Source organism: Leuresthes tenuis, unplaced genomic scaffold, assembly GCF_036924035.1.
Source record: "Leuresthes tenuis unplaced genomic scaffold, fLeuTen1.0.hap1 SCAF_1, whole genome shotgun sequence".
NCBI classification, from domain to species: Eukaryota; Metazoa; Chordata; class Actinopteri; order Atheriniformes; family Atherinopsidae; genus Leuresthes; species Leuresthes tenuis.
In genome coordinates this window covers 8887438-8910317 of record NW_027325355.1, presented here as the reverse complement: position 1 = coordinate 8910317, position 22880 = coordinate 8887438, and the positions used below count along the sequence as shown (strand labels likewise).

Here is a 22880-nt window from a genome sequence, read left to right as displayed (position 1 = left end):
ACCACCTGCATGTCTTTTGTTGCAACGTCTGATCACCCTGTGACACATGAGGAAGTTGGTCATCTTCAGCTGCTGCTGCTTTGTTGGCAGACACGAAGTGATCTGAGAGTCTCAGTTTCAACTGCAGGTAATAATCACATCAGGGATGAAGATGTGCCCACTACATATCAGCCTTTCTCTGCAATTATCTGGTTACATAGAGTAACCGTATGATTCCAGTACCTATATAATGCACATTTGTGACAGACATTGTTGCTTACAGCCACACCACCCTGAAAATGCCTGACCTCGTCTGATCTCGGAAGCCAAGCAGGGTTGGGCCTGGTTAGTACTTGGATGGGAGACCGCTTGGGAATACCAGGTGCTGTAAGCTTTTTCTATTCTCTCTACCACATGCATGTCTTTTGTTGCAACGTCTGATCACCCTGTGACACATGAGGAAGTTGGTCATCTTCAGCTGCTGCTGCTTTGTTGGCAGACACGAAGTGATCTGAGAGTCTCAGTTTCAACTGCAGGTAATAATCACATCAGGGATGAAGATGTGCCCACTACATATCAGCCTTTCTCTGCAATTATCTGGTTACATAGAGTAACCGTATGATTCCAGTACCTATATAATGCACATTTGTGACAGATATTGTTGCTTACGGCCACACCACCCTGAATATGCCCGACCTCGTCTGATCTCGGAAGCCAAGCAAGGTTGGGCCTGGTTAGTACTTGGATGGGAGACTACTTGGGAATACCAGGTGCTGTAAGCTATTTCCCTTCTCTCTACCACCTGCATGTCTTTTGTTGCAACGTCTGATCACCCTGTGACACATGAGGAAGTTGGTCATCTTCAGCTGCTGCTTTGTTGGCAGACACGAAGTGATCTGAGAGTCTCAGTTTCAACTGCAGGTAATAATCACTTCAGGGATGAAGATGTGCCCACTACAAGTTAGCCTTTCTTGGCAATAATCTGGTTACATAGAGGAACTGTATGATTCCAGTACCTATATAATGCACATTTGTCACAGACATTGTTGCTTACAGCCACACCACCCTGAATATGCCCGACCTCGTCTGATCTCGGAAGCCAAGCAAGGTTGGGCCTGGTTAGTACTTGAATGGGAGACCTCTTGGGAATACCAGGTGCTGTAAGCTTTTTCTCTTCTCTCTACAAACTGCATGTCTTTTGTTGCAACGTCTGATCACCCTGTGACACATGAGGAAGTTGGTCATCTTCAGCTGCTGCTGCTTTGTTGGCAGACACGAAGTGATCTGAGAGTCTCAGTTTCAACTGCAGGTAATAATCACATCAGGGATAAAGATGTGCCCACTACAAGTTAGCCTTTCTCTGCAATTATCTGGTTACATAGAGGAACTTTATGATTCCAGTAACTATATAATGCACATTTGTCAGTGACATTGTTGCTTACGGCCACACCACCCTGAAAATACCCGACCTCATCTGATCTCGGAAGCCAAACAGGGTTGGGTCTGGTTAGTAATTGAATGGGAGACCGCTTGGGAATACCAGGTGCTTTAAGCTTTTTCTCTTCTCTCTACCACCTGCATGTCTTTTGTTGCAACGTCTGATCACCCTGTGAAGTTAAGCAGGGTCGGGCCTGGTTAGTACTCGGTTGTTCTACTGTACTTCTCTACAAAAACCAAAAAGGAAGCTGCTGTCCCATCAAAATTCAACGTCTTCAAGATCAAAAAAGAAGTCCAGTTGCTCTTATGAATATTCTCCATCATTTCAGTTTATTTCTGACATTCAGCTTTTCATAGCATATGATGACTGTGTTGAAAATATGTGCAACAATGTAAACCACCAAGATATTCTGAATAATAATTGTATTTATTTTCACTGAGGCTTGTGTAAACCACAGACTGTATTTAGTGTAAACTGTGTTTTCATTACTGAGCTGATCTCATTCACCTGATGACACTCCTTAACTGTCACTGTTGAAAAATCCCTCCAATCATTTATAGTTTAGATAGAAATTGTTAGAAACTATTGTTTTTAATGTCCCTCATCAGGATGTAGAGTCATTACTGTGGTGAAGGAGTTTGTCCAAGTTTGGGGTTGAGTTAATGTCTGAAATCATGGGGGATGGATGGTAACATCACCGTCCTTTTGTCTTTCAGATCAGTGCAACTTCTTCAGGTCTTTGGTTGCATGGATGTTATTATCATGCAGGAGTCTTGAGGTCAGAGGTCAGTTTGGGATGTGTCTGAAGCCTCAGTTGAAAGAAACAGAGTCGTTATCTTCTATCACCATCTGGAGCCTCCACTTTTTGTCTTCTACACCTTTGCCTGTCCCCACACAGGTTACATTTCAGACCTCAACCATCTGAGCTGTGAAACATCTTCTGCTTCAGATGCTCATCACAGATAGAAGTTCTGACAGGATCTCCCACTCCTCCATTATAGATGTACAGAAATCCCTGCAGTGGTTTAGAGTTCAGGGTTTTGGGGGCATCAGATGGACCGTGATGTTGTCAGAGTACAGTCACGTTATTTCAGGTTAATATATTAAAGCCACTTTTTCTCTCACGTTCATCCCTCTGTCCAGATAAAAATGATGCTTTTCTCCGCTTAATAACAGAGCTCATCAGAGGTAAAAGTAATCCTGCCTCCTCAGTTTAAATCCCCTCACTGACCAGGATGTATATAGACTTAGCTGCATAACAGCATGATCATAAAATAAAGCCTTTATCAGCACCTCAGACTGCAGCCTAGCATGAAATGTTATCTGAGCCGCACAGAAATCACTGATCTGCTCAGCTGGGTTTTCTCACTTCTGAACAGATGTTTGCTGTGAAGCGTTTTGTTGTTTCCTGCCAACTGAAAAAGGCTGGAAAAGAAGTCATTCTGCTGTTTTATGCTGTTTGTGTTTTCAGTGTGGACAAGAGTGGACAAAACACCACAGGAACTCCATCTTAAGATGCAGCTTCTTTTCTACACAGAGACAAAGAGACAAAGAGGGTTTCTATCAGACTCAGCCTGGAGACACCAGTCAGTATACAGAGCTCGATAGATAGATTATGATCAAACATGTCTGATGCAGTCTTAAGAAACCTTTAATCGGTAATATCTACATGTGAGTTAAGAGCTAATATTGGACTCTTCTCTGGACTCTGGTCCAGCCAGCAAGGAGTACAGAAGGTTTGCAGGTTAGGGTCAGCTTTAGTTTTCAGGCAGCTCAACTCGGCAGGTTTTTACCTCTTCTGAAGTCCAACAGCCGTATGAGAGCTCATGTTTCATGTCACACACTTGAATGCATCAGTCTGAAGATTCAGGTGAGCATTTCAGCAGAAGATCATGATTTATGAATTTCAAGCTGCTGCAGAGCAGGGCTGATTATATAAATGTAAATGAAAAGCATGAAAATACTAAGAAACAGCAACATTTACATTTCCTGTACAGCTGCCTGCTAAAAGTATCGGACAATGTTGATCTGATAGATGCAGAGAAACCAATTTTCTTCATGTTGAGCTTTAAGTGGAAGGTTAATGAATTTATCTTTCCCTTCAACAGAGAACAAATAAGAATTCAGCGACCCCTTGAACAATCCTGCCTGGATTGAGGTGAAACCAGCACTGTTCCCTTGTTCCCTCCCCAAACTGATCTGAAGCTGGGAGGATGTGTGAAACCATTGTGTGAGAGTAGAGGAGCTCTTAAGTGAAGATCAGCTGATCAGCTGCAACAAAAGGAGGTGGAATTAGTTTTGTATCACAGCACAGACGGTGTTTCTGCTCTGAGAGTCACACACTGCTCTGCCAAATGGAGGAAATGGCTCAGAAAAGTGTTAAACTGGACCTGGAAACCTTCTCTTGTTCGATCTGTCTGGATCTACTGAAGGATCCGGTGACTATTCCCTGTGGACACAGCTACTGCATGAACTGTATTAAAGGCTACTGGAATGGAAAGAATAAGAAGGGAATTCACAGATGCCCTCATTGCAGGAAAACTTTCACACCGAGGCCTGTCCTGGAGAAAAGCACCATGTTAGCTGATTTAGTGAAGCAGCTGAAGAAGACTCCAAGCTGCTCCTGCTGATCTCTGCCATGCTGGACCTGAAGATGTGGCCTGTGATTTCTGCTCTGGAAGAAAACTGAAAGCCATCAAGTCCTGTTTATTCTGTCTGGCCTCTTACTGTGAGAAACACCTTCAGCCTCATTATGATGTGACCCCATTCAAGAAACACAAGCTGGTGGAGCCCTCCAAGAGCCTCCAGGAGAACATCTGCTGTCGTCATGATGAGGTGATGAAGATGTTCTGCCGTACTGATCAGAAGTCTATCTGTTATCTCTGCCCTGTGGATGATCATAAAGGCCACGACACAGTGTCAGCTGCAGCAGAAAGGACTGAGAGGCAGAGAGAGCTGGAGGGGAGTCGACAACAAATCCAGCAGAGAATCCAGGACAGAGAGAAAGATGTGAAGCTGCTTCAACAGGAGGTGGAGGCCATCAATCAGTCTGCTGATAAAACAGTGGAGGACAGTGAGAACATCTTCACCGAGCTGATCCGTCTCATCCACAAAAGAAGCTCTGATGTGAAGCAGCAGCTCAGATCCCAGCAGCAAACTGAAGTGAGTCGAGTCAAAGAGCTTCAGGAGAAGCTGGAGCAGGAGATCACTGAGCTGAAGAGGAAAGATGCTGAGCTGAAGCAGCTCTCACACTACCCCTCAGTGTCAGCACTCAGTGAGTCCACACACTCATCCAGCATCAATATCCGTCCTCTGAGGTACTTTGAGGATGTGACAGCAGCTGCGTCAGAGCTCAGAGAGAAACTACAGGACATTCTGAGAGAGAAATGGACAAACAGCTCACTGACAGTCACTGAAGTGGATGTTTTACTGCCAGAACCAGAACCAGAGCCAAAGAGCAGAGCTGCCTTCTTAAGATATTCATGGGACATCACACTGGATCCAAACACAGCAAACACATATCTGTTAGTGTCAGAGGGGAACAGAAAAGTGACAGTAATGAGACAACCTCAGTCTTATTCTGCTCATCCAGACAGATTCACGGAATGGTGTCAGGTCCTGAGCAGAGAGAGTCTGACTGGACGCTGTTACTGGGAGGTGGAGAGGAGAGGGGGAGGAGCTGATGTAGCAGTCGCATACAAGAACATCAGCAGAACAGGGAATGAATGTGGATTTGGACGTAATGACAAATCTTGGGCATTAAAATGTTCCCAAAACAGTTTTGAATTTTGCTCCAACAAGATGAAAGCCTCCATCTCAGGTCCTCAGTCCTCCAGAGTAGGAGTGTACCTGGATCACAGAGCAGGTATTCTGTCCTTCTACAGCGTCTCTGAAGCCATGACTCTCCTCCACAGAGTCCAGACCACATTCACTCAGCCGCTCTATGCTGGAGTTAGGATTGGATGGACTGGAGCCACAGCTGAGCTGTGTGAAGTGAAATAAAGGTATTCAGTCAGTTTGTTGCTGAGAGTTCATTGCTGTGATGTCTCTGCGCTGCTGTTCTGTTGTTTATTTGCTGCTTTTTCCTGTCTGTGCAGCCATGGAGGATATCGCTGCTAATGCTGAGTTTTATTCACAGAAAGATTTCTCCACATGAAAATCTAAACTTCTCTGAGCTCTGAATGTTAGTTGAATCCTTGTGTTGATGTGTTTGTATGTTGTTGTTTCTCTTCCACTTCATGGAGCCAAACAGAGAAATCAGCAGACCTTCCTTTATCACAGATTCTTTTCACATCTCATCACTTTGTAAATGTGAAAATAATTCTGCAGTTAAACTTACTTTGATCTGTTTCAGAGATCAAATGTTGCTGCTGCTTTGAAAACTCTCAGTAATGATCTACTTGGTAACCCAGAAACTAAATGTTCTGATTCTGGATGTTTTTCTGGAAATAATAAATTGTGGATTCATCCTGATCATGAATTGTGTTTCTGTGAAAATGGGAGTGAGGCTGTCACACCACCAGCATCCCTCATGGTGGCAACACACGGCGGCAACAAGTAACTGCTTTGTTTCAGAGATATTTGTTGAAAGCCATCTGTGGCTGGAAGAGTTGCTTTGGTTCAGGATCATATTCTGGGTTTCACCTGTTTGCTCACAAACGCTTCAAACTTGTTTCTGAACGTGTTCTGAGATGTTGGAAGAAACTCAGAAAACAAAAAGAACGACATGAAACCTCAAAGTGATTCAAATCAAAGCTAAATGTAACAATATTATATGATGTCAGTCATTACAGGAGATGTCATTTGTTCTCAGAGACAAGAAGTGGACGAAGAATTCTTGGACAAAAGTCACAGAATCAGAACCACAGAGATTTTGTTTCAGGTAAAAACTGTAGATTTACTTTTGATTTTACTCAAACTACAAAAAAAAAATCATATGAAAACATATTTGAATGTAAAAAATAGAATAAATGAGGCAGAATGGCACACTTTGGAATAACGTGTTATGGAATGATTAAAGGTGATGTGTGTGATCTTACATCATATTCTATGATCTGATTCTGTTCTTTCTGATGTTTTTTAGTATTAGTCTGAATCTGCTGAAGTTATCAGATGAATGTAGTGGACTAAAAGGTACAACAGAGTCTCTGAATGTGGTGGAGCACAAATAGAAAGTAGCACAAGCTAAAAATACTGAAAACATTGTAATTATGTTCAGTATATTTAGTCACTTTCTGCTGCTGTCAGCGATGGACTTTTCAAAGAAATCTGACTCAGCTCTGATCATTAATGAGAATATGATGAAGAAAGGATCATGTCATCCAAATGAATGAAAAGGTTTTGTGGTGGGGCTGAGAACTGTTTAACTCTCATTGTTCTGTTCCACGTATTGTTTAAGGATCGTCACAGGTACGAGTTTGGGTGGAGCGGGTCAGAGTAAAGTGGAGTTTCCAGCAGACTCTTCAGTTTCAGTCGGGTTTGGAGACCACAGATGGAGAGGTGACTGTGCTATTTGGTCTGTCACTTATTGATAAAGTTAAAGTTTACAAAAAAAAGAAACAATAACAGGAAGAAGTTCCCTGAAAGCAGCATCAGTGTTACAGGTTGTGAGTCCTGTGAACAAACTGACACAGTGTGATATTACAGATGTTTAAATCTCTCTTTTCTCATGTCGTCCTGCAGGTTCACAGCTGAAATCTGAAAACTAACACAAGAGGACGCCTTCATCCTGCTCACAGGGATGTAGAGGAGGTTTAAGCTCCTGCTCTGTTCATTCAGACTGAACTCGGCCTGTGTGTGGTCTCTCTTGACTCGCTAACAGTAAACGTGTCGTTAGCCAGTTAGCTAAGCATGTGTGCAACAGGAATGATTTAAGAAAAATAAAACAACTGAAAGGACGGTGATGTTACCATCCATCCCCCATGATTTCAGACATTAACTCAACCCCAAACTTGGACAAACTCCTTCACCACAGTAATGCCTCTACATCCTGATGAGGGACATTAAAAACAAACGTTTCTAACAATTTCTATCTAAACTATAAATAATTGGAGGGATTTTTCAACAGTGACAGTTAAGGAGTGTCATCAGGTGAATGAGATCAGCTCAGGAATGAAAACACAGTTTACACTAAATACAGTCTGTGGTTTACACAAGCCTCAGTGAAAATAAATACAATTATTATTTAGAATATCTTGGTGGTTTACATTGTTGCACATATTTTCAACACAGTCATCATGTGCTATGAAAAGCTGAATGTCAGAAATAAACTGAAATGATGGAGAGTATTCATAAGAGCAACTGGACTTCTTTTTTGATCTTGAAGACGTTGAATTTTGATGGGACAGCAGCTTCCTCTTTGGTTTTTGTAGAGAAGTACAGTAGAACAACCGGATTTAACCGAGTACTAAGCAGGCCCGACCCTGCTTAACTTCACAGGGTGATCAGAAATTGCAACAAAAGAATGTGGTGCAGATAAGAGAAAAAGCTTACAGCACCTGGTATTCCCAAGCCGTCTGCCATCCAAGTACTAACCAGGCCCAACCCTGCTTGGCTTCCGAGATCAGGCATATTCAGGGTGGTGTGGCCGTAAGCAACCATGTCTGTCACAAATGTGCATTATATAGGTACTGGAATCATACAGTTTGTCCATGTAACCAGATAATTGCCGAGAAAGGCTGATGCGTAGTGGGCACATCTTCTTCCCTGATGTGATTATTACCTGCAGTTGAAACTGAGACTCTCAGATCACTTCGTGTCTGCCAACAAAGCAGCAGCAGCTGAAGATGACCAACTTCCTCATGTGTCACAGGGTGATCAGACGTTGCAACAAAAGACATGCAGGTGGTCGAGAGAAGAGAAAAAGCTTACAGCACGTGGTATTCCCAAGCAGTCTCCCATCCAAGTACTAACCAGGCCCAACGCTGCTTGGCTTCCGAGATCAGACGAGGTCGGGCATGTTCAGGGTGGTGTGGCCGTAAGCAACAATATCTGTGAACAATGTGCATTATATAGGTACTGGAATCATACGGTTCCTCTATGTAACCAGATAATTGCCGAGAAAGGCTAACTTGTAGTGGGCACATCTTCTTCCCTGTCGTGATTATTTTCTCCAGCGGAAACTGAGACTCTCAGATCACTTCGTGTCTGCCAACAAAGCAGCAGCAGCTGAAGATGACCAACTTCCTCATGTGTCACAGGGTCATCAGACGTTGCAACAAAAGACATATAGGTGCTAGAGAGAAGAGAAAAAGCTTACAGGACCTGGTATCCCCAAGTAGTCTCCCATCCAAGTACTAACCAGGCCCAACCCTGCTTGGCTTCCGAGATCAGACGAGGTCGGGCATATTCAGGGTGGTGTGGCTGTTAGCAACAATGTCTGTCACAAATGTGCATTATATAGGTACTGGAATCATACGGTTACACTATGTAACCAGATAATTGCCAAGAAAGGCTGATATGTAGTGGGCACATCTTCATCCCTGATGTGATTACTACCTGCAGTTGAAACTGAGACTCTCAGATCACTTCGTGTCTGCCAACAAAGCAGCAGCAGCTGAAGATGACCAACTTCCTCATGTGTCACAGGGTGATCAGACGTTGCAACAAAAGACATGCAGGTGCTAGAGAGAAGAGAAAAAGCTTACAGGACCTGGTATCCCCAAGTAGTCTCCCATCCAAGTGCTAACCAGGCCCAACCCTGCTTGGCTTCCGAGATCAGACGAGGTTGGGTATGTTCAGGGTGGTTTGGCCGTAAGCGACAATGTCTGTGACAAAAATGCATTATATAGGTACTGGAATCATACAGTTCCTCTATGTAACCAGATAATTGCCGAGATAGGCTGATATGTAGTGGGCACATCTTCATCCCTGATGTGATTATTACCTGCAGTGGAAACTGAGACTCTCAGATCACTTCGTGTCTGCCAACAAAGCAGCAGCAGCTGAAGATGACCAACTTCCTCATGTGTCACAGGGTGATCAGACGTTGCAACAAAAGACATGCAGGTGGTAGAGAGAAGAGAAAAAGTTTACAGCACCTGTTATTCCCAAGCGGTCTCCCATCCAAGTACTAACCAGGCCCAACCCTGCTTGGCTTCCGAGATCAGATGAGGTTGGGCATGTTCAGGGTGGTGTGGCCGTAAGCAACAATATCTGTGAACAATGTGCATTATATAGGTACTGGAATCATACGGTTCCTCTATGTAACCTGATAATTGCCGAGAAAGGCTAACTTGTAGTGGGCACATCTTCTTCCCTGACGTGATTATTACCTGCAGTTGAAAGTGAGACTCTCAGATCACTTCGTGTCTGCCAACAAAGCAGCAGCAGCTGAAGATGACCAACTTCCTCATGTGTCACAGGGTGATCAGATGTTGCAACAAAAGACATGCAGGTGGTAGAGAGAAGAGAAATAGCTTACAGCACCTGGTATTCCCAAGTAGTCTTCCATCAAAGTACTAACCAGGCCCAACCCTGCTTGGCTTCCGAGATCAGACGAGGTCGGGCATGTTCAGGGTGGTGTGGCCGTAAGCAACAATGTCTGTGACAAATGTGCATTATATAGGTACTGGAATCATACGGTTACACTATGTAACCAGATAATTGCCGAGAAAGGCTAACTTGTAGTGAACACATCTTCTTCCCTGACGTGATTATTATCTGCAGTTGAAACTGAGACTCTTAGATCACTTCGTGTCTGCCAACAAAGCAGCAGCAGCTGAAGATGACCAACTTCCTCATGTGTCACAGGGTGATCAGACGTTGCAACAAAAGACATGCATGTGGTAGAGAGAAGAGAAAAAGCTTAGAGCTCCTGGTATTCCCAAGCAGTCTCCCATCCAAGTACTAACCAGGCCCAAACCTGCTTGGCTTCTGAGATCAGACGAGGTCGGGCATGTTCAGGGTGGTGTGGCTGTAAGCAACAATGTCTGTCACAAATGTGCATTATATAGGTACTGGAATCATACGGTTACTCTATGTAACCAGATAATTGCAGAGAAAGGCTGATATGTAGTGGGCACATCTTCATCCCTGATGTGATTATTACCTGCAGTTGAAACTGAGAATCTCAGATCACTTCGTGTCTGCCAACAAAGCAGCAGCAGCTGAAGATGACCAACTTCCTCATGTGTCACAGGGTGATCAGACGTTGCATAAAAAGACATGCAGGTGGTAGAGAGAAGAGAAAAAGCTTACAGCACCTGGTATTCCCAAGCGGTCTCCCATCCAAGTACTAACCAGGCCCAACCCTGCTTGGCTTCCGAGATCAGACGAGGTAGGGCATATTCAGGGTGGTGTGGCCGTAAGCAACAATGTCTGTCACAAATGTGCATTATATAGGTACTGGAATCATACAGTTCCTCTATGTAACCAGATAATTGCCGAGAAAGGCTGATATGTAGTGGGCACATCTTCATCCCTGATTTGATTACTACCTGCAGTTGAAACTGAGACTCTCAGATCACTTCGTGTCTGCCAACAAAGCAGCAGCAGCTGAAGATGACCAACTTCCTCATGTGTCACAGGGTGATCAGACGTTGCAACAAAAGAAATGCAGGTGCTAGAGAGAAGAGAAAAAGCTAACAGCACCTGGTATTCCCAAGTAGTCTCCCATCCAACTACTAACCAGGCCCAACGCTGCCTGGCTTCCGAGATCAGATGAGGTCGGGCATGTTCAGGGTGGTGTGGCCGTAAGCAACAATGTCTGTCACAAATGTGCATTATATAGGTACTGGAATCATACAGTTCCTCTATGTAACCAGATAATTGCCGAGAAAGGCTGATATGTAGTGGGCACATCTTCATCCCTGATTTGATTACTACCTGCAGTTGAAACTGAGACTCTCAGATCACTTTGTGTCTGCCAACAAAGCAGCAGCAGCTGAAGATGACCAACTTCCTCATGTGTCACAGGGTGATCAGACGTTGCAACAAAAGACATGCAGGTGGTAGAGAGAAGAGAACAAGTTTACAGCACCTGGTATTCCCAAGCGGTCTCCCATCCAACTACTAACCAGGCCCAACGCTGCCTGGCTTCCGAGATCAGACGAGGTCGGGCATGTTCAGGGTGGTGTGGCCGTAAGCAACAATGTCTGTCACAAATGTGCATTATATAGGTACTGGAATCATACAGTTCCTCTATGTAACCAGATAATTGCCGAGAAAGGCTGATGCGTATTGGGCACATCTTCTTCCCTGTCGTGATTATTTTCTCCAGCGGAAACTGAGACTCTCAGATCACTTCGTGTCTGCCAACAAAGCAGCAGCAGCTGAAGATGACCAACTTCCTCATGTGTCACAGGGTGATCAGACGTTGCAACAAAAGACATGCAGGTGGTAGAGAGAAGAGAAAAAGCTTACAGCCCCTGGTATTCCCAAGCGGTCTCCCATCCAAGTACTAAGCAGGTCCAACCCTGCTTGGCTTCCAAGATCAGACGAGGTCGGGCATGTTCAGGGTAGTGTGGCCGTAAGCAACAATGTCTGTGACAAATGTGCATTATATCGGTACTGGAATCATACAGTTCCTCTATGTAATCAGATAATTGCCGAGAAAGGCTAACTTGTAGTGGGCACATCTTCATCCCTGATGTGATTATTATCTGTAGTTGAAACTGAGACTCTCAGATCACTTCGTGTCTGCCAACAAAGCAGCAGCAGCTGAAGATGACCAACTTCCTCATGTGTCACAGGGTGATCAGACGTTGCAACAAAAGACATGTAGATGGTAGAGAGAAGAAAAAAAGCTTACAGCACCTGGTATTCCCAAGTAGTCTCCCATCCAAGTACTAACCAGGCCCAACCCTGCTTGGCTTCCGAGATCAGACGAGGTCGGGCATGTTCAGGGTGGTGTGGCAGTAAGCAATAATGTCTGTGACAAATGTGCATTATATAGATACTGGAATCATACGGTTCCTCTATGTAACCAGATAATTGCCGAGAAAGGCTGATATGTAGTGGGCACATCTTCATCCCTGATGTGATTATTACCTGCAGTTGAAACTGAGACTCTCAGATCACTTCGTGTCTGCCAACAAAGCAGCAGCAGCTGAAGATGACCAACTTCCTCATGTGTCACAGGGTGATCAGACGTTGCAACAAAAGACATGCAGGTGGTAGAGAGAAGAGAAAAAGCTTACAGCACCTGGTATTCCCAAGCTGTCTCCCATCCAAGTACTAAGCAGGTCCAACCCTGCTTGGTTTCCGAGATCAGACGAGGTCGGGTATTTTCAGGGTGGTGTGGCCGTAAGCGACAATGTCTGTGACAAATGTGCATTATATAGGTACTGGAATCATACAGTTCCTCTATGTAACCAGATAATTGCCGAGAAAGGCTGATATGTAGTGGGCACATCTTCATCCCTGATGTGATTATTACCTGCAGTTGAAACTGAGACTCTCAGATCACTTCGTGTCTGCCAACAAAGCAGCAGCAGCTGAAGATGACCAACTTCCTCATGTGTCACAGGGTGATCAGACGTTGCAACAAAAGACATGTAGATGGTAGAGAGAAGAGAAAAAGCTTACAGCACCTGGTATTCCCAAGCGATCTCCCATCCAAGTACTAACCAGGCCCAACCCTGCTTGGCTTCCGAGATCAGACGAGGTCGGGCATGTTCAGGGTGGTGTGGCCGTAAGCAACAATGTCTGTCACAAATGTGCATTATATAGGTACTGGAATCATACAGTTCCTCTATGTAACCAGATAATTGCAGAGAAAGGCTAAATTGTAGTGGGCACATCTTCATCCCTGATGTGATTATTATCTGTAGTTGAAACTGAGACTCTCAGATCACTTCGTGTCTGCCAAAAAAGCAGCAGCAGCTGAAGATGACCAACTTCCTCATGTGTCACAGGGTGATCAGACGTTGCAACAAAAGACATGCAGGTGGTAGAGAGAAGAGAAAAAGCTTACAGCACCTGGTATTCCCAAGCGGTCTCCCATCCAAGTACTAAGCAGGCCTAACCCTGCTTGGTTTCCGAGATCAGACGAGGTCGGGCATGTTCAGGGTGGTGTGGCCGTAAGCAACAATGTCTTTGACAAATGTGCATTATATAAGTACTGGAATCATACAGTTCCTCTATGTAACCAGATAATTGCCGAGAAAGGCTGATGCGTATTGGGCACATCTTCTTCCCTGTCGTGATTATACTCTCCAGTGGAAACTGAGACTCTCAGATCACTTCGTGTCTGCCAACATAGCAGCAGCAGCTGAAGATGACCAACTTACTCATGTGTCACAGGGTGATCAGACGTTGCAACAAAAAACATGCAGGGGGTAGTGAGAAGAGAAAAAGCTTACAGCACCTGGTATTCCCAAGCAGTCTCCCATCCAAGTACTAACCAGGCCCAACCCTGCTTGGCTTCCGAGATCAGATGAGGTTGGGCATGTTCAGGGTGGTGTGGCCGTAAGCAACAATATCTGTGAACAATGTGCATTATATAGGTACTGGAATCATACGGTTCCTCTATGTAACCTGATAATTGCCGAGAAAGGCTAACTTGTAGTGGGCACATCTTCTTCCCTGACGTGATTATTACCTGCAGTTGAAAGTGAGACTCTCAGATCACTTCGTGTCTGCCAACAAAGCAGCAGCAGCTGAAGATGACCAACTTCCTCATGTGTCACAGGGTGATCAGACGTTGCAACAAAAGACATGCATGTGGTAGAGAGAAGAGAAAAAGCTTACAGCACCTGGTATTCCCAAGCGGTCTCCCATCCAAGTACTAACCAGGCCCAAGCCTGCTTGGCTTCCGAGATCAGACGATGTCGGGGATATTCAGGGTGGTGTGGCCGTAAGCAACAATGTCTGTCACAAATGTGCATTATATAGGTACTGGAATCATACAGTTCCTCTATGTAACCAGATAATTGCAGAGAAAGGCTAAATTGTAGTGGGCACATCTTCATCCCTGATGTGATTATTATCTGTAGTTGAAACTGAGACTCTCAGATCACTTCGTGTCTGCCAACAAAGCAGCAGCAGCTGAAGATGACCAACTTCCTCATGTGTCACAGGGTGATCAGACGTTGCAACAAAAGACATGCAGGTGGTAGAGAGAAGAGAAAAAGCTTACAGCACCTGGTATTCCCAAGCGGTCTCCCATCCAAGTACTAAGCAGGCCTAACCCTGCTTGGTTTCCGAGATCAGACGAGGTCGGGCATGTTCAGGGTGGTGTGGCCGTAAGTAACAATGTCTATCACAAATGTACATTATATAGGTACTGGAATCATACGGTTACTCTATGTAACCAGATAATTGCTGAGAAAGGCTGATATGTAGTGGGCACATCTTCATCCCTGATGTGATTATTACCTGCAGTTGAAACTGAGACTCTCAGATCACTTCGTGTCTGCCAACAAAGCAGCAGCAGCTGAAGATGACCAACTTCCTCATGTGTCACAGGGTGATCAGACGTTGCAACAAAAGACATGCAGGTGGTAGAGAGAAGAGAAAAAGCTTTAAGCCCCTTGTATTCCCAAGCGGTCTCCCATCCAAGTACTAACCAGGCCCAACCCTGCTTGGCTTCCGAGATCAGACGAGGTCGGGCATGTTCAGGGTGGTGTGGCCGTAAGCAACAATGTCTTTGACAAATGTGCATTATATAAGTACTGGAATCATACAGTTCCTCTATGTAACCAGATAATTGCCGAGAAAGGCTGATGCGTATTGGGCACATCTTCTTCCCTGTCGTGATTATACTCTCCAGTGGAAACTGAGACTCTCAGATCACTTCGTGTCTGCCAACATAGCAGCAGCAGCTGAAGATGACCAACTTACTCATGTGTCACAGGGTGATCAGACGTTGCAACAAAAAACATGCAGGGGGTAGTGAGAAGAGAAAAAGCTTACAGCACCTGGTATTCCCAAGCAGTCTCCCATCCAAGTACTAACCAGGCCTAACCCTGCTTGGCTTCCGAGATCAGATGAGGTTGGGCATGTTCAGGGTGGTGTGGCCGTAAGCAACAATATCTGTGAACAATGTGCATTATATAGGTACTGGAATCATACGGTTCCTCTATGTAACCTGATAATTGCCGAGAAAGGCTAACTTGTAGTGGGCACATCTTCTTCCCTGACGTGATTATTACCTGCAGTTGAAAGTGAGACTCTCAGATCACTTCGTGTCTGCCAACAAAGCAGCAGCAGCTGAAGATGACCAACTTCCTCATGTGTCACAGGGTGATCAGACGTTGCAACAAAAGACATGCAGGTGGTAGAGAGAAGAGAAAAAGCTTACAGCACCTGGTATTCCCAAGCGGTCTCCCATCCAAGTAATAACCAGGCCCAACCCTGCTTGGCTTCCGAGATCAGACGAGGTCAGGCATGTTCAGGGTGGTGTGGCCGTAAGCAACAATGTGTGTAACAAATGTGCATTATATAGGTACTGGAATCATACGGTTACACTATGTAACCAGATAATTGCCGAGAAAGGCTGATATGTAGTGGGCACATCTTCATCCCTGATGTGATTATTACCTGCAGTTGAAACTGAGACTCTCAGATCACTTCGTGTCTGCCAACAAAGCAGCAGCAGCTGAAGATGACCAACTTCCTCATATGTCACAGGGTGATCAGACGTTGCAACAAAAGACATGCAGGTGGTAGAGAGAAGAGAAAAAGCTTACAGCACCTGGTATTCCCAAGCGGTCTCCCATCCAAGTACTAACCAGGCCCAACCCTGCTTGGCTTCCAAGATCAGACGAGGTGGGGTATATTCAGGGTGGTGTGGCCGTAAGCAACAATGTCTGTAACAAATGTGCATTATATAGGTACTGGAATCATACAGTTCCTCTATGTAACCAGATAATTGCCGAGAAAGGCTGATGCGTATTGGGCACATCTTCTTCCCTGTCGTGATTATTCTCTCCAGCGGAAACTGAGACTCTCAGATCCCTTCGTGTCTGCCAACAAAGCAGCAGCAGCTGAAGATGACCAACTTCCTCATGTGTCACAGGGTCATCAGACGTTGCAACAAAAGACATGCAGGTGGTAGAGAGAAGAGAAAGAGCTTACAGCACCTGGTATTCCCAAGTAGTCTCCCATCCAAGTACTAACCAGGCCCAACCCTGCTTGGCTTCGGAGATCAGACGAGGTCGGGTATGTTCAGGGTGGTTTGGCCGTAAGCAACAATGTCTGTGACAAATGTGCATTATATAGGTACTGGAATCATACAGTTCCTCTATGTAACCAGATAATTGCCAAGAACGGCTGATATGTAGTGGGCATATCTTCATCCTTGATGTGATTACTACCTGTAGTTGAAACTGAGACTCTCAGATCACTTCGTGTCTGCCAACAAAGCAGCAGCAGCTGAAGATGACCAACTTCCTCATGTGTCACAGGGTGATCAGACGTTGCAACAAAAGACATGTAGATGGTAGAGAGAAGAAAAAAAGCTTACAGCACCTGGTATTCCCAAGCGGTCTCCCATCCAAGTACTAACCAGGCCCAACCGTGCTTGGCTTCCGAGATCAGACGAGGTTGGGCATGTTCAGGGTAGTGTGGCCGTAAGCAACAATATCTGTGACAAATGTGCATTATATGGGTACTGGAATCATACAGTTCCTCTATGTAAAAAGATAATTGCCGAGAAAGGCTAACTTGTAGTGGGCACATCTTCATCCCTGATGTGATTATTATCTGTAGTTGAAACTGAGACTCTCAGATCACTTCGTGTCTGCCAACAAAGCAGCAGCAGCTGAAGATGACCAACTTCCTCATGTGTCACAGGGTGATCAGACGTTGCAACAAAAGACATGCAGGTGGTAGAGAGAAGAGAAGAAGCTTACAGCACCTGGTATTCCCAAGCGGTCTCCCATTCAAGTACTAACCAGCCCCAACCCTGCTTGGCTTCCGAGAGCAGACGAGGTCGGGCATGTTTAGGGTGGTGTGGCCATAAGCAACAATATCTGTGACAAATGTGCATTATATCGGTACTGGAATCATACAGTTCCTCTATGTAACCAGATAATTGCCGAGAAAGGCTAAATTGTAGTGGGCACATCTTCATCCCTGATGTGATTATTATCTGTAGTTGAAACTGAGACTCTCAGATCACTTCGTGTCTGCCAACAAAGCAGCAGCAGCTGAAGATGACCAACTTCCTCATGTGTCACAGGGTGATCAGACATTGCAACAAAAGACATGCAGGTGGTAGAGAGAAGAGAAGAAGCTTACAGCACCTGGTATTCCCAAGCGGTCTCCCATCCAAGTACTAACCAGGCCCAACCCTGCTTGGCTTCCAAGATCAGACGAGGTGGGGTATATTCAGGGTGGTGTGGCCGTAAGCAACAATGTCTGTAACAAATGTGCATTATATAGGTACTGGAATCATACAGTTCCTCTATGTAACCAGATAATTGCCGAGAAAGGCTGATGCGTATTGGGCACATCTTCTTCCCTGTCGTGATTATTCTCTCCAGCGGAAACTGAGACTCTCAGATCCCTTCGTGTCTGCCAACAAAGCAGCAGCAGCTGAAGATGACCAACTTCCCCATGTGTCACAGGGTCATCAGACGTTGCAACAAAAGACATGCAGGTGGTAGAGAGAAGAGAAAGAGCTTACAGCACCTGGTATTCCCAAGTAGTCTCCCATCCAAGTACTAACCAGGCCCAACCCTGCTTCGCTTCGGAGATCAGACGAGGTCGGGTATGTTCAGGGTGGTTTGGCCGTAAGCAACAATGTCTGTGACAAATGTGCATTATATAGGTACTGGAATCATACAGTTCCTCTATGTAACCAGATAATTGCCAAGAACGGCTGATATGTAGTGGGCATATCTTCATCCTTGATGTGATTACTACCTGTAGTTGAAACTGAGACTCTCAGATCACTTCGTGTCTGCCAACAAAGCAGCAGCAGCTGAAGATGACCAACTTCCTCATGTGTCACAGGGTGATCAGACGTTGCAACAAAAGACATGTAGATGGTAGAGAGAAGAAAAAAAGCTTACAGCACCTGGTATTCCCAAGCGGTCTCCCATCCAAGTACTAACCAGGCCCAACCCTGCTTGGCTTCCGAGATCAGACGAGGTTGGGCATGTTCAGGGTAGTGTGGCCGTAAGCAACAATATCTGTGACAAATGTGCATTATATGGGTACTGGAATCATACAGTTCCTCTATGTAAAAAGATAATTGCCGAGAAAGGCTAACTTGTAGTGGGCACATCTTCATCCCTGATGTGATTATTATCTGTAGTTGAAACTGAGACTCTCAGATCACTTCGTGTCTGCCAACAAAGCAGCAGCAGCTGAAGATGACCAACTTCCTCATGTGTCACAGGGTGATCAGACGTTGCAACAAAAGAGATGCAGGTGGTAGAGAGAAGAGAAGAAGCTTACAGCACCTGGTATTCCCAAGCGGTCTCCCATTCAAGTACTAACCAGCCCCAACCCTGCTTGGCTTCCGAGAGCAGACGAGGTCGGGCATGTTTAGGGTGGTGTGGCCATAAGCAACAATATCTGTGACAAATGTGCATTATATCGGTACTGGAATCATACAGTTCCTCTATGTAACCAGATAATTGCCGAGAAAGGCTAAATTGTAGTGGGCACATCTTCATCCCTGATGTGATTATTATCTGTAGTTGAAACTGAGACTCTCAGATCACTTCGTGTCTGCCAACAAAGCAGCAGCAGCTGAAGATGACCAACTTCCTCATGTGTCACAGGGTGATCAGACATTGCAACAAAAGACATGCAGGTGGTAGAGAGAAGAGAAGAAGCTTACAGCACCTGGTATTCCCAAGCGGTCTCCCATCCAAGTACTAACCAGGCCCAACCCTGCTTGGCTTCCGAGATCAGACGAGGTCTGGTATGTTCAGGGTGGTGTGGCCGTAAGCAACAATGTCTGTGACAAATGTGCATTATATAGGTACTGGAATCATACAGTTCCTCTATGTAACCAGATAATTGCCGAGAAAGGCTGATATGTAGTGGGCATATCTTCATCCTTGATGTGATTACTACCTGTAGTTGAAACTGAGACTCCCAGATCAATTCGTGTCTGCCAACAAAGCAGCAGCAGCTGAAGATGACCAACTTCCTCATGTGTCACAGGGTGATCAGACGTTGCAACAAAAGACATGCAGGTGGTAGAGAGAAGAGACAGCACCTGGTATTCCCAAGCAGTCTCCCATCCAAGTACTAACCAGGCCCAATCCTGCTTGACTTCCGAGAACAGACAAGGTCGGGCATATTCAGGGTGGTGTGGCCGTAAGCAAGAATATCTGTGAACAATGTGCGTTATATAGGTACTGGAATCATACGGTTACTCTATGTAACCAGATAATTGCCGAGAAAGGCTGATATGTAGTGGGCACATCTTCATCCCTGATGTGATTATTACCTTCAGTTGAAACTGAGACTCTCAGATCACTTCGTGTCTGCCAACAAAGCAGCAGCAGCTGAAGATGACCAACTTCCTCATGTGTCACAGGGTGATCAGACGTTGCAACAAAAGACATGCAGGTGGTAGAGAGAAGAGAAAAAGCTTACAGCACCTGGTATTCCCAAGCGGTCTCCCATTCAAGTACTAACCAGCCCCAACCCTGCTTGGCTTCCGAGATCAGACGAGGTCGGGCATGTTTAGGGTGGTGTGGCCATAAGCAACAATATCTGTGACAAATGTGCATTATATCGGTACTGGAATCATACAGTTCCTCTATGTAACCAGATAATTGCCGAGAAAGGCTAAATTGTAGTGGGCACATCTTCATCCCTGATGTGATTATTATCTGTAGTTGAAACTGAGACTCTCAGATCACTTCGTGTCTGCCAACAAAGCAGCAGCAGCTGAAGATGACCAACTTCCTCATGTGTCACAGGGTGATCAGACGTTGCAACAAAAGACATGCAGGTGGTAGAGAGAAGAGAAAAAGCTTACAGCACCTGGTATTCCCAAGCTGTCTCCCATCCAAGTACTAACCATTCCCAACCCTGCTTGGCTTCCAGGGATCGGACGAGGTCGGGTATATTCAGGGTGGTGTGGTCGTAAGCGACAATATCTGTGAACAATGTTCATTATATAGGTACTGGAATCATACGGTTACTCTATGTAACCAGATAATTGCCGAGAAAGGCTGATATGTAGTGGGCACATCTTCATCCCTGATGTGATTATTACCTTCAGTTGAAACTGAGACTCTCAGATCACTTCGTGTCTGCCAACAAAGCAGCAGCTGAAGATGACCAACTTCCTCATGTGTCACAGGGTGATCAGACGTTGCAACAAAAGACATGCAGGTGGTAAAGAGAAGAGAAAAAGCTTACAGCACCTGGTATTCCCAAGCGGTCTCCGATCCAAGTACTAACCAAGCCCAACGCGGCTTGGCTTCCGAGATCAGACGATGTCGGGGATATTCAGGGTGGTGTGGCAGTAAGCAACAATGTCTGTCACAAATGTGCATTATATAGGTACTGGAATCATACAGTTCCTCTATGTAACCAGATAATTCCAGAGAAAGGCTGATGCGTATTGGGCACATCTTCTTCCCTGTCGTGATTATTCTCTCCAGCGGAAACCGAGACTCTCAGATCACTTTGTGTCTGCCAACAAAGCAGCAGCAGCTGAAGATGACCAACTTCCTCATGTGTCACAGGGTGATCAGACGTTGCAACAAAAGACATGCAGGTGGTAAAGAGAAGAGAAAAAGCTTACAGCACCTGGTATTCCCAAGCGGTCTCCGATCCAAGTACTAACCAAGCCCAACGCGGCTTGGCTTCCGAGATCAGACGATGTCGGGGATATTCAGGGTGGTGTGGCAGTAAGCAACAATGTCTGTCACAAATGTGCATTATATAGGTACTGGAATCATACAGTTCCTCGATGTAACCAGATAATTGCCGAGAAAGGCTAACTTGTAGTGGGCACATCTTCATCCCTGATGTGATTATTATCTGCAGTTGAAACTTAGAATCTCAGATCACTTTGTGTCTGCCAACAAAGCAGCAGCAGCTGAAGATGACCAACTTCCTCATGTGTCACATGGTGATCAGACGTTGCAACAAAAGACATGCATGTGGTAGAGAGAAGAGAAAAAGCTTACAGCACCTGGTATTCCCAAGCGGTCTCCCATCCAAGTACTAACCAGGCCCAAACCTGCTTGGCTTACTAGATCAGACGATGTCGGGGATATTCAGGGTGGTGTGGCAGTAAGCAACAATGTCTGTCACAAATGTGCATTATATAGGTACTGGAATCATACGGTTACTCTATGTAACCAGATAATTGCCGAGAAAGGCTGATATGTAGTGGGCACATCTTCATCCCTGATGTGATTATTACCTTCAGTTGAAACTGAGACTCTCAGATCACTTCGTGTCTGCCAACAAAGCAGCAGCTGAAGATGACCAACTTCCTCATGTGTCACAGGGTGATCAGACGTTGCAACAAAAGACATGCAGGTGGTAAAGAGAAGAGAAAAAGCTTACAGCACCTGGTATTCCCAAGCGGTCTCCGATCCAAGTACTAACCAAGCCCAACGCTGCTTGGCTTCCGAGATCAGACGAGGTGGGGTATATTCAGGGTGGTGTGGCCGTAAGCAACAATGTCTGTAACAAATGTGCATTATATAGGTACTGGAATCATACAGTTCCTCTATGTAACCAGATAATTGCCGAGAAAGGCTGATGCGTATTGGGCACATCTTCTTCCCTGTCGTGATTATTCTCTCCAGCGGAAACTGAGACTCTCAGATCCCTTCGTGTCTGCCAACAAAGCAGCAGCAGCTGAAGATGACCAACTTCCTCATGTGTCACAGGGTGATCAGACGTTGCAACAAAAGACATGCAGGTGGTAGAGAGAAGAGAAAGAGCTTACAGCACCTGGTATTCCCAAGTAGTCTCCCATCCAAGTACTAACCAGGCCCAACCCTGCTTGGATTCGGAGATCAGACGAGGTCGGGTATGTTCAGGGTGGTTTGGCCGTAAGCAACAATGTCTGTGACAAATGTGCATTATATAGGTACTGGAATCATACAGTTCCTCTATGTAACCAGATGATTGCCGAGAAAGGCTGATATGTAGTGGGCATATCTTCATCCTTGATGTGATTACTACCTGTAGTTGAAACTGAGACTCTCAGATCACTTCGTGTCTGCCAACAAAGCAGCAGCAGCTGAAGATGACCAACTTCCTCATGTGTCACAGGTTGATCAGACGTTGCAACAAAAGACATGTAGATGGTAGAGAGAAGAAAAAAAGCTTACAGCACCTGGTATTCCCAAGCGGTCTCCCATCCAAGTACTAACCAGGCCCAACCCTGCTTGGCTTCCGAGATCAGACGAGGTTGGGCATGTTCAGGGTAGTGTGGCCGTAAGCAAGAATATCTGTGACAAATGTGCATTATATGGGTACTGGAATCATACAGTTCCTCTATGTAAAAAGATAATTGCTGAGAAAGGCTAACTTGTAGTGGGCACATCTTCATCCCTGATGTGATTATTATCTGCAGTTGAAA

At 45.2% G+C, this 22880-nt stretch overlaps 3 protein-coding genes, 18 non-coding genes and 25 pseudogenes across 21 annotated transcripts in view; 6 read left to right on the top strand and 40 right to left on the bottom strand.

Annotated features, from left to right (window-relative positions):
* The window catches only part of LOC140291438 (uncharacterized), an 873052-nt gene that overhangs the window by 527692 nt on the left and 322480 nt on the right, over positions 1 to 22880 (top strand). The window lies entirely within an intron of this gene.
* LOC140291873 (NLR family CARD domain-containing protein 3-like) overlaps positions 1 to 22880 on the bottom strand; it is a 323587-nt gene that overhangs the window by 151253 nt on the left and 149454 nt on the right. The gene's annotated exons all lie outside the window — the stretch shown is intronic.
* Positions 1 to 22880, top strand: part of LOC140295056 (uncharacterized) — a 136883-nt gene that overhangs the window by 90721 nt on the left and 23282 nt on the right. The gene's annotated exons all lie outside the window — the stretch shown is intronic.
* Positions 255 to 373, top strand: LOC140300788 (5S ribosomal RNA). Its single transcript, XR_011914867.1, has one exon. It is a non-coding gene; the product is annotated as a 5S ribosomal RNA (ribosomal RNA).
* Positions 643 to 761, top strand: LOC140297612 (5S ribosomal RNA). Its single transcript, XR_011913332.1, has one exon. It is a non-coding gene; the product is annotated as a 5S ribosomal RNA (ribosomal RNA).
* LOC140293666 (5S ribosomal RNA) lies at positions 1028 to 1146 on the top strand. The gene has a single exon (XR_011912696.1). It is a non-coding gene; the product is annotated as a 5S ribosomal RNA (ribosomal RNA).
* Positions 1416 to 1534, top strand: LOC140306489 (5S ribosomal RNA; annotated as a pseudogene).
* LOC140294454 (5S ribosomal RNA) lies at positions 7903 to 8011 on the bottom strand (annotated as a pseudogene).
* LOC140310406 (5S ribosomal RNA) lies at positions 8281 to 8399 on the bottom strand (annotated as a pseudogene).
* On the bottom strand, positions 8669 to 8787 carry LOC140269887 (5S ribosomal RNA; annotated as a pseudogene).
* LOC140293136 (5S ribosomal RNA) lies at positions 9057 to 9175 on the bottom strand (annotated as a pseudogene).
* Positions 9445 to 9563, bottom strand: LOC140299800 (5S ribosomal RNA; annotated as a pseudogene).
* On the bottom strand, positions 9833 to 9951 carry LOC140297858 (5S ribosomal RNA). Its single transcript, XR_011913557.1, has one exon. It is a non-coding gene; the product is annotated as a 5S ribosomal RNA (ribosomal RNA).
* LOC140292759 (5S ribosomal RNA) lies at positions 10221 to 10339 on the bottom strand (annotated as a pseudogene).
* LOC140297762 (5S ribosomal RNA) lies at positions 10609 to 10727 on the bottom strand. Its single transcript, XR_011913468.1, has one exon. It is a non-coding gene; the product is annotated as a 5S ribosomal RNA (ribosomal RNA).
* On the bottom strand, positions 10997 to 11115 carry LOC140285179 (5S ribosomal RNA; annotated as a pseudogene).
* On the bottom strand, positions 11385 to 11503 carry LOC140276981 (5S ribosomal RNA; annotated as a pseudogene).
* On the bottom strand, positions 11773 to 11891 carry LOC140283585 (5S ribosomal RNA; annotated as a pseudogene).
* On the bottom strand, positions 12161 to 12279 carry LOC140297605 (5S ribosomal RNA). The gene has a single exon (XR_011913326.1). It is a non-coding gene; the product is annotated as a 5S ribosomal RNA (ribosomal RNA).
* On the bottom strand, positions 12549 to 12667 carry LOC140299480 (5S ribosomal RNA; annotated as a pseudogene).
* Positions 12937 to 13055, bottom strand: LOC140267696 (5S ribosomal RNA). The gene has a single exon (XR_011907292.1). It is a non-coding gene; the product is annotated as a 5S ribosomal RNA (ribosomal RNA).
* Positions 13325 to 13443, bottom strand: LOC140298522 (5S ribosomal RNA). Its single transcript, XR_011914162.1, has one exon. It is a non-coding gene; the product is annotated as a 5S ribosomal RNA (ribosomal RNA).
* Positions 13713 to 13831, bottom strand: LOC140298138 (5S ribosomal RNA). The gene has a single exon (XR_011913812.1). It is a non-coding gene; the product is annotated as a 5S ribosomal RNA (ribosomal RNA).
* On the bottom strand, positions 14101 to 14219 carry LOC140300680 (5S ribosomal RNA; annotated as a pseudogene).
* Positions 14489 to 14607, bottom strand: LOC140300339 (5S ribosomal RNA; annotated as a pseudogene).
* On the bottom strand, positions 14877 to 14995 carry LOC140289349 (5S ribosomal RNA; annotated as a pseudogene).
* On the bottom strand, positions 15265 to 15383 carry LOC140297163 (5S ribosomal RNA; annotated as a pseudogene).
* On the bottom strand, positions 15653 to 15771 carry LOC140298156 (5S ribosomal RNA). The gene has a single exon (XR_011913829.1). It is a non-coding gene; the product is annotated as a 5S ribosomal RNA (ribosomal RNA).
* On the bottom strand, positions 16041 to 16159 carry LOC140295227 (5S ribosomal RNA). Its single transcript, XR_011912850.1, has one exon. It is a non-coding gene; the product is annotated as a 5S ribosomal RNA (ribosomal RNA).
* LOC140297811 (5S ribosomal RNA) lies at positions 16429 to 16547 on the bottom strand. The gene has a single exon (XR_011913513.1). It is a non-coding gene; the product is annotated as a 5S ribosomal RNA (ribosomal RNA).
* LOC140298556 (5S ribosomal RNA) lies at positions 16817 to 16935 on the bottom strand (annotated as a pseudogene).
* On the bottom strand, positions 17205 to 17323 carry LOC140269924 (5S ribosomal RNA; annotated as a pseudogene).
* LOC140295216 (5S ribosomal RNA) lies at positions 17593 to 17711 on the bottom strand. Its single transcript, XR_011912849.1, has one exon. It is a non-coding gene; the product is annotated as a 5S ribosomal RNA (ribosomal RNA).
* On the bottom strand, positions 17981 to 18099 carry LOC140297645 (5S ribosomal RNA). Its single transcript, XR_011913362.1, has one exon. It is a non-coding gene; the product is annotated as a 5S ribosomal RNA (ribosomal RNA).
* LOC140298484 (5S ribosomal RNA) lies at positions 18369 to 18487 on the bottom strand. Its single transcript, XR_011914126.1, has one exon. It is a non-coding gene; the product is annotated as a 5S ribosomal RNA (ribosomal RNA).
* On the bottom strand, positions 18757 to 18875 carry LOC140269916 (5S ribosomal RNA; annotated as a pseudogene).
* LOC140305618 (5S ribosomal RNA) lies at positions 19145 to 19263 on the bottom strand. Its single transcript, XR_011915366.1, has one exon. It is a non-coding gene; the product is annotated as a 5S ribosomal RNA (ribosomal RNA).
* LOC140294084 (5S ribosomal RNA) lies at positions 19524 to 19642 on the bottom strand (annotated as a pseudogene).
* Positions 19912 to 20030, bottom strand: LOC140312386 (5S ribosomal RNA; annotated as a pseudogene).
* On the bottom strand, positions 20300 to 20419 carry LOC140297274 (5S ribosomal RNA; annotated as a pseudogene).
* On the bottom strand, positions 20686 to 20804 carry LOC140296646 (5S ribosomal RNA; annotated as a pseudogene).
* Positions 21074 to 21192, bottom strand: LOC140296645 (5S ribosomal RNA; annotated as a pseudogene).
* LOC140296110 (5S ribosomal RNA) lies at positions 21462 to 21580 on the bottom strand (annotated as a pseudogene).
* Positions 21847 to 21965, bottom strand: LOC140289872 (5S ribosomal RNA; annotated as a pseudogene).
* LOC140299067 (5S ribosomal RNA) lies at positions 22235 to 22353 on the bottom strand. The gene has a single exon (XR_011914651.1). It is a non-coding gene; the product is annotated as a 5S ribosomal RNA (ribosomal RNA).
* Positions 22623 to 22741, bottom strand: LOC140298483 (5S ribosomal RNA). Its single transcript, XR_011914125.1, has one exon. It is a non-coding gene; the product is annotated as a 5S ribosomal RNA (ribosomal RNA).